The sequence below is a fragment of the Poromitra crassiceps genome, assembly GCF_964638095.1.
Source record: "Poromitra crassiceps genome assembly, chromosome: 9".
Lineage (NCBI taxonomy): Eukaryota > Metazoa > Chordata > Actinopteri > Beryciformes > Melamphaidae > Poromitra > Poromitra crassiceps.
This window is the reverse complement of record NC_139630.1, coordinates 57,069,832-57,083,007: the sequence shown is the minus strand read 5'-3', so window position 1 is coordinate 57,083,007 and position 13,176 is coordinate 57,069,832. Positions and strand designations below refer to the sequence as shown.

Here is a 13,176-nt window from a genome sequence, read left to right as displayed (position 1 = left end):
TCTCCTTCACTCTGCCTGAGCAGGAACTGTATCTTCTACCCACACTAAGTATGTCTCCTTCACTCTGTCTGAGCAGGAACTGTATCTTCTACCCACACTAAGTATGTCTCCTTCACTCTGCCTGAGCAGGAACTGTATCTTCTACCCACACTAAGTATGTCTCCTTCACTCTGCCTGAGCAGGAACTGTATCTTCTACCCAAACTAAGTATGTCTGCTTCACTCTGCCTGAGCAGGAACTGTATCTTCTACCCACACTAAGTATGTCTGCTTCACTCTGCCTGAGCAGGAACTGTATCTTCTACCCACACTAAGTATGTCTCCTTCACTCTGCCTGAGCAGGAACTGTATCTTCTACCCACACTAAGTATGTCTCCTTCACTCTGCCTGAACAGGAACTGTATCTTCTACCCACACTAAGTATGTCTCCTTCACTCTGCCTGAACAGGAACTGTATCTTCTACCCACACTAAGTATGTCTGCTTCACTCTGCCTGAGCAGGAACTGTATCTTCTACCCACACTAAGTATGTCTCCTTCACTCTGCCTGAGCAGGAACTGTATCTTCTACCCACACTAAGTATGTATCCTTCACTCTGCCTGAGCAGGAACTGTATCTTCTACCCACACTAAGTATGTCTCCTTCACTCTGCCTGAGCAGGAACTGTATCTTCTACCCACACTAAGTATGTCTCCTTCACTCTGCCTGAGCAGGAACTGTATCTTCTACCCACACTAAGTATGTCTCCTTCACTCTGTCTGAGCAGGAACTGTATCTTCTACCCACACTAAGTATGTCTGCTTCACTCTGCCTGAGCAGGAACTGTATCTTCTACCCACACTAAGTATGTCTCCTTCACTCTGCCTGAGCAGGAACTGTATCTTCTACCCACACTAAGTATGTCTCCTTCACTCTGCCTGAGCAGGAACTGTATCTTCTACCCACACTAAGTATGTCTGCTTCACTCTGCCTGAGCAGGAACTGTATCTTCTACCCACACTAAGTATGTCTGCTTCACTCTGCCTGAGCAGGAACTGTATCTTCTACCCACACTAAGTATGTCTCCTTCACTCTGCCTGAGCAGGAACTGTATCTTCTACCCAAACTAAGTATGTCTCCTTCACTCTGCCTGAGCAGGAACTGTATCTTCTACCCACACTAAGTATGTCTCCTTCACTCTGCCTGAGCAGGAACTGTATCTTCTACCCACACTAAGTATGTCTGCTTCCTAAGAGGCCAGAGGCTTCTTTAATTCCTCGTGCGGTGTGAGCTTTCTGAAATGGATTGTCAGTGACATGGAAAATGTCCCCTGCCTAATCGTCTTTTGTTTAGTTCATTTAACTCGCATGGCAGCGACGTTACGGGAGTGACAGCAGGCCCTGAAGGCCAGCCAGGCGGCTACCTTTAATGGAGGAGGTGGTCAAGCTCAAAAAGGAGCTCTCCACAGAAGACACCAGCCTCTGCTCTCTGAGGGATAAAAGCAGAAGGTCCAAAGGTCTCACCGGTCCAAAAGCCCCCCCGCAGCCCGAGCAAAATCAGCACTGAAAATGTCCCCAGTCAGCAACTAAGCATTATCTGTGAATTGTGCCAGTGCCTACCAAGCCTCCTGACCCAGCCCCCGCCCCCACTACTCTCCCCATCCCCCCATCCCAAATCCCCCCGGGCCCACCGCTGTGACAGAAAGGCTGGAACAATGTCAGAGCAGCCGCTGGTCCCTGCAGGGCCTGGCCCCCGTGGCCCCCGTGGCCTCCCGACACACAAAGCCACCGCGTTGCCCTCAGATGCCCAGGAGAGCCGGGCTGCTCCTGAAGGACCATCCATCATCAGGTTATGACACTCCAGGCGTTCCACCAGTTACTTTGTGATGATGAAGCGTTGTAAAGTTACTTTCTCTCTCGCCGCCTCATCGGACTACTGTCAGTTAAGTGGTGTCCTACATTTCCCAGAGTGACTTGTGACTAGGGCTGGGCAATTAACCGAAAATGCATCGAAACCGATTGTTTAGAACCTCTAACCGACTTAATCTTGACACGTCAGTTAATTTGGTTAATACTTTCCCCAATGCGTGCAAACTGTCCCCTTAAAAATACTACATCGTGTTCAGTCACGTCCAACTAACGTTAATCCACGACGTTCAGGCGTTCGTTGTGTTGGGATCTTAGCTAGGTAGGTCTAAACGCAATCTGTGCAACGTGACAACAAACTCCTTCTGTGATTCCTCTCTATCAATTGCTCTCGCTCCACTGTCAAGCCACACGACACAGCGAGATGCGGAACGTCCAGTGGGGCCCGTTTCAAAATAAAAGCCACGCCAACGAACGAACACGTGTGTCCGGTCATAGTCTTCCAAATAAACGCAGTATCGACAAAACACGTGTTGCCACATGTTTTGTTTTGAGCTCAGTACAAAAGTGCAAAAGCCGATCCTCCACATCGTCCATTCACCAGGAGGAAGACATGGAGCTGACTCCAACATATCCATATTTACACTATAAAGACCTTGTCAGGGAAAAAGAAAAAGCATATCAAATAATCTTTCATTAATCGTAATTGAGGGAAAGGTTTGAAATAATCGTGATACTGATTTGAAGTCATATCGCCCAGCACTACTTTTGACGAATCCCCAGAGAAATGGGGATCTACAGTATGTGCTGTGTTCCTATAGGTGGAGAGAGAACGAGAGCAATTGTGATTATGCAGAGTAAGTTTTTCCAGTGGGGAAAACACGTGAGTGGAGGGAGAACAATGCCGTGCCTGCTCGTTCAAATGACAAAAAGAACACAGCCATCAAAGAGAGAGAGTTGTATTTCAGTTGTATTTCAGTTGTATTTCAGTTGTATTTACGCTGCTGAGAACAGTTCCAAAAAGGTGGAAGCATTCTGGGCTATTGAGGCCACTGTAAGTGTTTAGTTCTACAGTACTACAGTATGATGGTGTAAGTGTTTAGTTCTACAGTACTACAGTATGATGGTGTAAGTGTTTAGTTCTACAGTACTATGATGGTGTAAGTGTTTAGTTCTACAGTACTATGATGGTGTAAGTGTTTAGTTCTACAGTACTATGATGGTGTAAGTGTTTAGTTCTACAGTACTATGATGGTGTAAGTGTTTAGTTCTACAGTACTATGATGGTGTAAGTGTTTAGTTCTACAGTACTATGATGGTGTAAGTGTTTAGTTCTACAGTACTATGATGGTGTAAGTGTTTAGTTCTACAGTACTATGATGGTGTAAGTGTTTAGTTCTACAGTACTATGATGGTGTAAGTGTTTAGTTCTACAGTACTATGATGGTGTAAGTGTTTAGTTCTACAGTACTATGATGGTGTAAGTGTGTAGTTCTACAGTACTATGATGGTGTAAGTGTGTAGTTCTACAGTACTATGATGGTGTAAGTGTTTAGTTCTACAGTACTATGATGGTGTAAGTGTTTAGTTCTACAGTACTACAGTATGATGGTGTAAGTGTTTAGTTCTACAGTACTATGATGGTGTAAGTGTTTAGTTCTGCAGTACTATGATGGTGTAAGTGTTTAGTTCTGCAGTACTATGATGGTGTAAGTGTTTAGTTCTACAGTACTATGATGGTGTAAGTGGTGTAAGTGTTTAGTTCTACAGTACTATGATGGTGTAAGTGTTTAGTTCTACAGTACTATGATGGTGTAAGTGTTTAGTTCTACAGTACTATGATGGTGTAAGTGTTTAGTTCTACAGTACTACAGTATGATGGTGTAAGTGTTTAGTTATACAGTACTATGATGGTGTAAGTGTTTAGTTCTGAGGTACTATGATGGTGTAAGTGTTTAGTTCTGCAGTACTATGATGGTGTAAGTGTTTAGTTCTACAGTACTATGATGGTGTAAGTGGTGTAAGTGTTTAGTTCTACAGTACTATGATGGTGTAAGTGTTTAGTTCTACAGTACTATGATGGTGTAAGTGTTTAGTTCTACAGTACTATGATGGTGTAAGTGTTTAGTTCTACAGTACTATGATGGTGTAAGTGTTTAGTTCTACAGTACTATGATGGTGTAAGTGGTGTAAGTGTTTAGTTCTACAGTACTATGATGGTGTAAGTGTTTAGTTCTACAGTACTATGATGGTGTAAGTGTTTAGTTCTACAGTACTATGATGGTGTAAGTGTTTAGTTCTACAGTACTATGATGGTGTAAGTGTTTAGTTCTACAGTACTATGATGGTGTAAGTGTTTAGTTCTACAGTACTATGATGGTGTAAGTGTTTAGTTCTACAGTACTATGATGGTGTAAGTGTTTAGTTCTACAGTACTATGATGGTGTAAGTGTTTAGTTCTACAGTACTATGATGGTGTAAGTGTTTAGTTCTACAGTACTATGATGGTGTAAGTGTTTAGTTCTACAGTACTATGATGGTGTAAGTGTTTAGTTCTACAGTACTATGATGGTGTAAGTGTTTAGTTCTACAGTACTATGATGGTGTAAGTGTTTAGTTCTACAGTACTATGATGGTGTAAGTGTTTAGTTCTACAGTACTATGATGGTGTAAGTGTTTAGTTCTACAGTACTATGATGGTGTAAGTGTTTAGTTCTACAGTACTATGATGGTGTAAGTGTGTAGTTCTACAGTACTATGATGGTGTAAGTGTTTAGTTCTACAGTACTATGATGGTGTAAGTGTGTAGTTCTACAGTACTATGATGGTGTAAGTGTGTAGTTCTACAGTACTATGATGGTGTGAGTGTTTAGGCAGGATTTGTGAAGTGACGATCAACAGAGAGCAGCACCCAACTCTCCTGTCGGTCACATGACAAATCACAACCACAATCAACAAACACGATAAATACGCAAACCTACGTAAACAGGTCAAATGATTGGGTTTGGCTCAGAAAGTTGAGAAATGTTGAGACTGCTACTTTTTTGAATTGCAAAAATACACAATATATCGCCACGGTAATAACTCAGCGTAGACCTTCTCATCGTCTGCCTCGCAAACAATATGTCGCTGCATTCCCCCGTGTGCTGCGTTTCCTCCGTCTAACCCCTTGTTATGAGCACAGAGAGTTGATTCTGCTTCTCATTAGTACAGACCAAACCAGAGTTCTTTCCTTAGAGGATGCAAGGAACACCAAATATTTGAGATCGCGATTTGGCAATCTATAATAAACAGTTCATTTTAATTCCATATCCAATGTCTCTTTTAAATATACACTTGCGGTCCCAAATGAGAAATGAAAGAAAAGAGTCAGATGTTTCCTTGGATACAGAGAGGACTTGCGTCGGCTGGTGCCGGGCGAGCTTTCTGTGGCAGCCCAACGGACTGTCAACACGTCAAATTAAATACAAATGCTTCATTTTCCATAGCAAAAAAAAAAACCTTCACTGGGAGGCTCATTTCCATAGTCGGTCGGCCTGTTAAGAGATTTGCCTCAAAGTCATCGTCACAAATTGAACCGCGCTGATCCACACGCTTAGGTCAAACACGTGGCAAAGGCAAAGGGACGAAAAGTCTCGTCACGACTAATTATTTCCTCCGACTGCTTTTCAATTTGAGAGATATCCTATGGAGATAATGACGGATCAAAAGCGGGGCTAAAACACACAACCTAAGCATATTAGAGAATTGTGCCTGATAAGGACAACAGACTGTCGTGTGTGTGTGTGTGTGTGTGTGTGTCTGCCTGCCTGCTCACAGGTAATAGGTTTCTCCCCCGCCTCACCTGTCTTCATAAGCTAAGGGTAGGGACTCATGCATACATGAATTTAAAGCAGATGATTTTGAAGCCTAATCCACTCAACAGTTGTAGGGGCACACACCTTGCTCGGCGAGCACTATTAGCGGGCTCTAGTTCAGCATCAAAAGCAAAGCGCACGGTGTTCTCTTACGCTCCTCTGGCTCCATGTTATTTCAAGTCAACAGCGGGGGGGCAAAACGCATGAGAGCTATCAGTCATCAGTAAACAGGTCCTGGAATCTGACCTGCCGGGGCCAAATTTGAGGCCCTGCGTTACGTCGCATGAATAGACAGAATGCAAGTAAACATTCCTCCTTCGCACGCAAAACAAAGGCATACGGTGCGATATGCGGGGCCCGGCGACTTTGTTAACCGGCCCCCAAAAAAGGGGAGACCTTTGTGCCTCGCGTGTCAGATAGTGTTATTTCCAAGGTGACAGCGGGGGCCGCATTTGGCCGTGCATAAGGTCAGTGGATATTAACTTCATTTACACATGGCTGCAGACGGCCGCCGCCCCACAATGGAGGCCTGCCGGTGGTGCTTAGTAACGTGAGCGGCCGGCCTGACAGGCCACTGTCAAGACGGAAGATGGATGATGGCAGCAGTTGACCCCTGATGGCCAGAAGAGTCACCTCTGTGGCCCCGCCCCCCTCTCTCTCTGCATGACAAAAGAGCCCCCCCCCCTCCCCGCCGAGCGCCGGCCCTCAGCTCCACTCGCACTAACAGGTTCAGACGTCTCCATCGATCCTGCTTCCATACCTCTCGCCCCGTTCTTAAGCTCGCCCCCTTTTTCAGCCACACTAGATGTGGGTTTTTTGTGGTCGCTCGCCCGCGCTGACCTGCTTGAGAGGGATGTGATCAGACAGGAGAACTCTGTGTCAGAAGACAATGTGTCGGGTGTTCAGTGTTGTGAGGGGGGCGCGGGTGTGTCGGGTGTCTAGTGTTGTGAGGGGGGGGTGGGTGGAAGGAGGGGGTGGTGGTGAAAGTGATATGTGACTGTGAGGCAGAGGGTCTGGCCACCTTAACAGGCAGCAGGGTGGGCCGTGTTGTCGGTGGAGCGCCCCCTGTGGGAGGCTTCAGACCGCCGGCGCTCCACTTCAATCTTCCTTTAAGAGGAAGATCGATAACTTATTACATAACTTCACACTCCCCCACACACACACACACACACACTTATCCAGAGCAGGGCTTAAAATGTCCTAAGGATGGCTCAGCAGTGAGAAAAGCTGCTCTTTCTTCCCAGAGCTGTGTGTTAAAATCAGAGAGTGCTCTACAACACAGAAGGTATAGACTAGGGATGTTCTTCAGTTATCGAAAATCGATAATTGATCGTTAAGGAATGGAATCAATCATGTGGAATTCTTATCGATTTTGTTATTATTAAAATATATATATATATATATATATATATATATATATATATATATATATATATATATATATATATATATATTTTTTTTTTTTTTTTTTTTGCGGACTAGATTTGGGTGGAATTCGTTCCTCCTTGCCCCACTCCATTGCACAGCCGACTAACGTGAGGTGGAGCTTCATATAGTCTCTAGTTTTCTGGCTGGGCACGGGCCTTTGTGCCAACAAAACTGTTTTAAACATGGGGAATTCACACCGGCATGCGCCGGGGACAGCAGTGTTGGAGAGGAGACACATTGAAATAAAGAGTTAATTGAGGAGAACATGTTGTCTTTCGTATTTTCTGCCATAGGCATTCATTTTGTAAAAAAAATAAAAAAATAAAAAAATAAAAAATATTATTATTAACACATTCACTGCCAGCCTTTTTTCAATACTGTAGTTAGCTTCTGCCAGAGGGTTTTTTTGAGGATTCTGGCTCATTTTACAAGAGCCGAGGATTCTTTTCTGCTTTGACTTTGTGAACACAAAGTTCACAAAAGTACTAATAGAATGTGTGCTTTCTCTGTCTAAAAGAGTTAGTTTGTAGAGTTAGTAGTTATGTAGATATTAGCCGTTGAGTACAGCATGGTTTCAGAGATTTTCAGAGAGTTTTGAGATAAATGGATTTTTAGAACCACCTCACGTGCCTGTGATTATGGGTGCCCTTGGGCAAGTCTGTATACTGTATTGTGTTTGTGTGTGTGTGTGTGTGTGTGTGTGTGTGTGTGTGTGTGTGTGTGTGTGTCTCCAAACTCCTCCCTCCGTCTGTGCTGCTGCTGCTGGCTCCGCGGCCCGCTCTCGGGCAAGTCTGGATTACTGTAAAACGGGCTCGTTCGTTTCTTGGGGTGTCGGCTGAGAGCTTTGATGAAGCTTTTGCGATTCTGGTCTTATTTATGCTCAAAGGTACTCGAGTGTGTGTGTGTGCGCGCGCGTGTGTGTGTTTGTGTGTGTGTGTGAAATCGAAAGCGTTTTCGCCCAGCTATTTCCTTGAGAATGGCTTTCTCCCGCGGCTGTTTTTGCTCGCCGTTCTCTCTGTCTGGAGAGCACTGTCGCCACTTAGCTGGTCGGTAAAATAGATTATACACATTCTCTTCCTCCAATATTGGTATAGGAGACGTAAAAGGGGTTGATCGATGTCCCACCGTCAAAAAAAATAAAAATAAATTTAAGCCGAGATATCTCGTCTTTGGCACTCAACGGTTGGATCCTGTAAGCCGAGATATCTCGTCATTGGCACTCAACGTGTTAATATGATCGATAATCGATAATTGATCGCTAATTTTCCCCGATTTTCGATTATGGAAATTTTTCAAAATGAACATCCCTAGTATAGACTAGACACTAGGGCTGGGCCATATGCTAAAGTTCAGCTGTAAGTCAAAGACACATGTGCAGGGTCTCAAATTAACTTTTTGACTCAAAGAAATCCACCGGCCAAGCATATTTTTTTACCGGCCAAAATAAAAAATTGCCTTTTTGGGTCACGTATACGTAAGTATACTATCACTAACAGTAACATTCATACTACTGCTACTCGCCATGTGGCCAATTGCCTTCAGGGATTTACTAGCCAAATGCTAAATCTACTTGCCATTGGCGTTTGGCTACTGTTGATTTCGGATTATGCACATGTGAGATGTCACAAGCACTTTTATTCAAACAAGACTGATTGGTGCTTTTACAAAATATTTACACAATATTTGTTTGATAAATAATCATCAGTAATGTGGGTAAACTAAAGGCAAATAATAGAAGAGCTAGAACAGTCGGATCGGTTCAGAAAATGACATCACTTTACTGAAATATAGCCTTTAAAACCAGGAAAAGACAACACTTATGCCATCTCACCATATTATGATATCCAAAATCTAAGACGACATCTAGTCTCATTCATGATATTGATATAATATCGAGGGTATACAGGCAGCCCAGCCCTACATACACCAACATGAACATAAATCACTGAGGGAGAATGAATATGTGTTTTTATCTTTTTCGATATCAAGCATTTTAGTTAGTTTGTCAGGTTTTCCAATCAGCCAAATGATACACAAAGCATTGCTGATCTCTTGTGTGAGTCTGTAGGCCCTACACTGTCTATCTCCACACCCTCCTCCCTGAGTCTGTAGGCCCTACACTGTCTATCTCCACACCCTCCTCAAAGTCATCTATTTCCCAGGGAAACTGTCAGCCATATTGGTAGTAACATCCTGAGCAGAGAACAGCCCATCTGTGTGTGTGACTGCCACCTGCCAGGCCAAACAACAAGCAGGAAAAGCCCTGGGCTGTGGAAGAAGGATACTATTCACCGGCAGTGACAAGACAAGCTACCATCCATCACCAAATTATTTCAATCTTGAGTGATTTAGGTCCACTTGTCTCTCCTGCGGATTCCGCGTGCAGCAGCCCTCATTTGCATAATGAAGCTCCTGAGCGCTTGTAAAAAGACAGCCATTTGGTGTATTAAATTCACACCTTATCAATCAGGCCAGCGTCAAGATGCATAAGGACCTCCTGACTCTTGGCTTCCTGGCCTCATTTGAAATGCTAAGTGCAGCCTTCCCCCTGGCCGGCGTGGGCCGCATGGTGGCTTCCGTACACCTTGGTTGCTGCGGTCAGACCCCGACTGCTATAGGCCGCTCCCTCGGGGGCGCGCTCATCAATCAGCCTCCGACTAACTTCTGTCCGACTCCCTGACAGCCGAGATGGATGGTGCCACCGTCTACAGGATGCTGGATCCTCTCGTTAATTCTCTTGTTAGCATGTAGCGATAGCGCCCAGATAAGGCATGTTTTATCGTGTTTACCCCCAGATACAGGCGTCTGCCTTCGGGAGGGAAAAGAAAAAAGTTGGGGTCAACGGTTAATCATTTTCTCAGGCAGGAGTTACTTAGTTACCACAATGACGAGACGCATCAAAATTGGACAACATACATTCCCGGGATTGAGCGAGACAAAGACACCAATGTCTGTCCACAAGGGCTCTCTCTCTCTCTCTCTCTCTCTCTCTCTCTCTCTCTCTCTCTCGGAGACGACTCAGTGGCTCCAGTAGCTCCAGTAGCCGCCACCGCCAAACAGGACCAGTGAATGAATGGGCGCTATTTTGACACCATGGCGAAGTGCAGACTGAACCTCCGTGCAGACTGAACCCACGTGCAGACTGAACCTCCATGCAGACTGAACCTCCATGCAGACTGAACCCACGTGCAGACTGAACCTACATGCAGACTGAACCTCCATGCAGACTGAACCCACGTGCAGACTGAACCTACATGCAGACTGAACCTCCATGCAGACTGAACCTCCGTGCAGACTGAACCTCCATGCAGACTGAACCTCCGTGCAGACTGAACCTCCATGCAGACTGAACCTCCATGCAGACTGAACCTCCATGCAGGCTGAACCTCCATGCAGACTGAACCTCCATGCAGACTGAACCTCCATGCAGACTGAACCTCCGTGCAGACTGCGGGACACTTCAACTGGCCTTTTTCAATGGCCATTACACTGAGAGCAGTGAGCGTGCGGCGCGGTGCCGGTGCGGTGCGGCGGGGAGGAGAAGAGTGACGTTTACGGCCACAGATTGCCACACAAAGAGTTAAAGAGAGACAGAGACGGGGAGGGAGAGGAGTGACGGTGATGAATGAGTGGATCACAGCAGCACGTCACAGAGGGGGCTGCTCAAAGGACATGACGGACAGCTCAACTCACTTGCTCCACCTGCACGGACCCCCACCCCCTGCTTCATATTTCACTAGGCCGCCATGTTATGATCATAGGATCCTGCAGATACTGAAAATGGTAGTCCAGTTAAGGACTATCTTCTAGGTGCATCATCAGGGCTGGGCAAAATATTGATAGTATATTATGGATAGTGTGATATGAGACTAGATATGAGACTAGATATGAGACTGGATATCATAATATGGTGATATGGCATAAGTGTTGTCTTTTCCTGCATTACAGTAAAGTGATGTCATTTCTGAACTTACCAGACTGTTTTAGCTGCTCTATTATTATCACAGTTCTATTATCTTCCACGTTTTTCCTATTAAGGGTTTATCTTGGGAGTCTTTCCTTGGGTGCATTTAGGGCCTAAGGCTGGGTGGGGGTTGCCGGGTAGGTTAGGCTGTAGAATAGCTAGATTGTTTGTCTTGCTAAAATCCTGCTCTTGCCTACCGTTTTGCTATGCTTGTCTTATCTAAGTTAGTTCAATTTTGATCATTGAGTGTGCTTGGTTAACTGACACAAATTAGACCCTGGACCCCCATTTGATACGATTTGTCTCAGGGGGGCCTCATCTGATAAGATTTTTGCTTTTAGATGTTTTATTACAGAAAGTGTATGAAACGCATGACCAGAATAGTCATATTTGTCATTGTGTTACTTATGGATGGAATTATAGTGAAAAAAAAAGATTCCCCTTTTTGCTGGGGACCCCCTGGAACCCTCTCAAGGACCCCTGGCGGTCCCCGGACCCCAGTTTGAGAACCACTGGGTTAGATCTAGCCAGATACATTCTCTGCAAAGTCCTCTGAGACATGCTTGTGAATTATGGCTATATTTAACAAACTTGCCTTGACAATTTGCCTTTACCGACTTACATTATATCTACATTACCGATCAGTATTTATCAAACATGTTATTGTGTAAATATGTTGTGAAAGCACCAACAGTCATCCCTACCATATTGTCGCACATTGATTGATATCGAGCTATTTGTTCAACAGTATTGTGATCTTTGATTTTGTCCATCTTGCATTTACTATCTTTGAGCAAAGGAGCAACATCAAGACAAATCACCATCACAGAGATCAACTCAAGCGAGAGAAGCTGCACTTCCACAGAGCCGACGAACGCTCGTCCAGGAGGCAGCCTCCCCCCCATCTTTTATCGGTCACAGCCACTTGGACTTATTGCGCTGCTATTCGGCTGATAGAAATAGTTTGAATAGCTTTTAGATTTGTTCTGGGGAAACTACTGAATGGACAATTTAATGTCAGTGGAGCCGCGGGAAGAAGTGCTGACGGTGCAGTGTGACTCTCATTTTATTTAGATTAACTAGCCCTTAATACAAAGGCCTCCCATGCCTCAGTGGAGATAAAACTCATAAAGGTGTTGTGTCAAGACTGGAAATTGATCGGCGTACACACACTAAGGAACCGTTTTCAGGCATTAGCCAGACGCTAAGCTCACCGTGCGACCGCCTATATACACCTACAGGTATTTGTTTGAGTTGACAATTGAATCGATGAATGACTACTGGGGACGCAGCAACAGTTCTCCTGCTGCTGTGAGAACATCGAAGGCTTTGCACACAATAAGAAACGGAGCGGGTCGCTTAAATTACTTTGAAGTGCGAAGCCTATTGGCTATTATGTTGCTTTGTTTTCCCGCTGGAAATAAATCGCAGGCTTTTTTTCTCTGCCTAAGGGCACCGCTGTATCTTCCATCGATGCATAACTAAAAGAACACGAGCAATAAGAAGCGTCTCTCTGGGGTTGGATCAGCCTTCCTCTCTAGATCACATGACCTAATGCATTTCCTGAACACACCTCGCTCAGCGGGAGGAGCCTAATGGGTGACAGCATGGCATAAAAGCCCGTCTGCCAGGGGTCACTGATTGGTTCTTAGATGCATTCCGTGTCATTATGACTGCTTGATGCTCCTCCTCGTAAGCTGCTTAGATTGAGATTCCCCCCCCCCCCCCCCCCCCCCCACCAAAAAAAATCCAGGCCAGGCTGACGAGGCAGCCCCATTTAAGATCTGTGACCTAAGTCGTCCCCTTTTAATCCAGATTGATTTTTATCTTTCAAGTCAGGTGGCGACTGAAAGTAATCCGCTGAGCAATTAGACTGACAGAAAACACTTTATTGTTAATTGCCGCGGCACGGCCCTGCAGACCCGCGCGCCGGCCGGCCGGCCCGACAACGCAACAATCCCAATTCCGCCCAGGCTGTAATTGCACTTCCTGTTAGGGCGCCTTCTTAAATATCCTGAGGCCTAAATGCCACAGTATGGTCGGCTATTTGTTTTGCTCGCGTGTCGGGGTGGTTTGGCCGGGGC

General features: G+C 45.1%; 1 protein-coding gene across 5 annotated transcripts in view; it reads right to left on the bottom strand.

Moving 5' to 3' along the window:
• Positions 1 to 13,176, bottom strand: part of epha7 (eph receptor A7) — a gene marked incomplete at its 3' end in the record, with an annotated part of 116,644 nt that overhangs the window by 98,880 nt on the left and 4,588 nt on the right. The gene's annotated exons all lie outside the window — the stretch shown is intronic.